A 2,327-nucleotide genomic window follows, 5' to 3' on the forward strand; every position below is an offset into this window, starting at 1 on the left:
AAAAAAAATTCTCTTTCATCACGACAACGCCCGAGTTTACACATGCTTCGTTTCAATGGCTAAAATTGAAGAACTAAAATTCGAATTGGTCGAACACCCACCATATTCACCAGATTTAGCTCCCAGTGACTATTTCTTATTTCCAAACTTGAAAAAATGGCTCGGTGAACAGAGATTTCCAGACAACGAAGACGTCATTGCCTCTGTAAGTGCTTATTTTGAGGAACTTCCGAAAACGCACTTTTCTGAAGGATTAAAAAAACTTGAAAAGCGATTGACCAAGTGTATAGAGCTCCAAGGAGATTATGTTGAAAAATAAAAAAAAATTTACCCAAAAAAAATTGTTTTTATACTTCATTCTAAGGACTTATTGAACTACCCTCGTAACTGCTTTGTTTGGCTTACTGCTAATAATTCGCTAAAGTAATAACTTCGTAACAGATGTGATTGTTATAAATAAATTGCATTAAAAAATTCGTAGTTTGAGAAATTTTCAAGAGTTTGAGGTATTTTTTCTCCGAATTTATTTATGCAATTTGTTAATAACCATCTCATTTATCATAAAATAACAACAGTTACTCTGGCAAACCAAACGAGGCATGTTTGAAAAAAACTCTTGAAGATTGATCAAATTACGCAGTCTGTTATGCAATTTATTAATAACAATAAGAAATATAATTTTACTATATTGCAAAGTTAGTGCCATGTTATAAAATGTGGTGAAGTACGACAGTTTTTTTCCGAAATGAAAAATTGCAGTGGAAGATTAACTTTACTTTATGACAACAGTTTTTCAGTTTTCTAAAGTAAAATTTAAAAAGAAATAAAAAGTAATTTCAATGTTTACTTAAACTCTAATATTTAGTATTTTAGTATATTTAGTATTTTATTTTATTGAGCACATTTTTTTTTGTTTGAGAAATTTCCTATTATATTTGTGGTTGTAAATCATCCTTTTTTTGGTTAAATTTTTTATTTATTTTTTTTGAAAATTTAATTATTTTGATGAAAATTCAACAATTTTCTTAAAAAGATATCCTTTTTTGTTGTCGATTCAAAGTTTTAGGTGAAAATTTGTCTTTTTGACTTGCGAATGCAACTATGTGGTTGAACATTCACTTCTTTGTTAAAAATGCAACAATTTGGTTGACAGTTTTTTTCTTTCTTGACTGAAAAATGTTGCTTGGTGAAAAAATTATTTTTTTTTTAAATTCTTCTTTTTGAATAGAATTTTATGTTGTTAAAAATGCATTTGTTTGTTTGCAAATTTAATTATCTTCCCTTTTTTACATTATCACCATTTATGATTGTGAAAGTATTAGAATTGTCGTAAATTTGACATCAGACTTTTTCAACGGATCTCCACGTTTCAAGACCCCCTGAATCCGAAAATCAGTTTTTCACGATGGCGTCTGTCTGTCTGTCCGTCCATCCGTCCGTAAACACGATAACTCTCGAAAAAATGAACGAATCAAATCCATCTTTGACACACGTTTTCTAGGTCCTAAAAGAAAGGACGAGTTCGTTAACCAGCCATTTTTGATAAAAATTCAAAAAGTGAGCGCATTTTGAAAAGTTTTGAGACCACTTTTTCTGAATTTGAAAATTCTATGTACAGATATTTATAGTATTGAAAAGAACAAACAATTTATCCTGATGACGTTAAGAATCACTTCTTGATAGGACGCATACTTTTTGTTGTATTCGTGAAAAATAACGTTGCAAAAAGTGAAATAAAAAAAATGTGTGGAAAAACGACGAAAAATAGAGAAAAAAATCCAACAAAACATGTTTACAAATGTCTGTCGGAAATCGAGCGCGCAGCGCGAGTGTCACGATGAGAATGTGTACCTCAAAGCCAACAGAGCTTTGAGAAACTTAATCTTTGACTATACTTAATTAAGTAGACAATTCAGAATATGAAGACGCAGATAAATACTGCCATCTAAGAGAGATCTTTTTGATAAAGTTTTTTTAAGCATTCCAAATGCAAAGAATAAATATCCGAGCGCGAAGCGCGAGGTGTAATTATGTTCGAGCGCGAAGGGCGAGATTCAACCGTCGCGCGCCCTAGGCGTAGTTTAAAGTTTTGAACAAATTGATTGCTTTTGGTTAAAGATGCATCTTTTTAGCTGCACATTTATTTCTTTGTTTAAAAATGTATCTACTTTCTTGAAAATTCGTTCTTTTTTTGGATGAATTCGACTGTCGCTGATGTAAAATGAAAATATTTTTAGTTGAAACACCAGCTATTACATTTTTCGTTGAAAATTGATTTTTTGTTGTATCCAATGCAACTACTTGTTTAAAAGCTGATCGATATCGTA

This window comes from Belonocnema kinseyi, chromosome 7 (assembly GCF_010883055.1).
Source record: "Belonocnema kinseyi isolate 2016_QV_RU_SX_M_011 chromosome 7, B_treatae_v1, whole genome shotgun sequence".
Lineage (NCBI taxonomy): Eukaryota > Metazoa > Arthropoda > Insecta > Hymenoptera > Cynipidae > Belonocnema > Belonocnema kinseyi.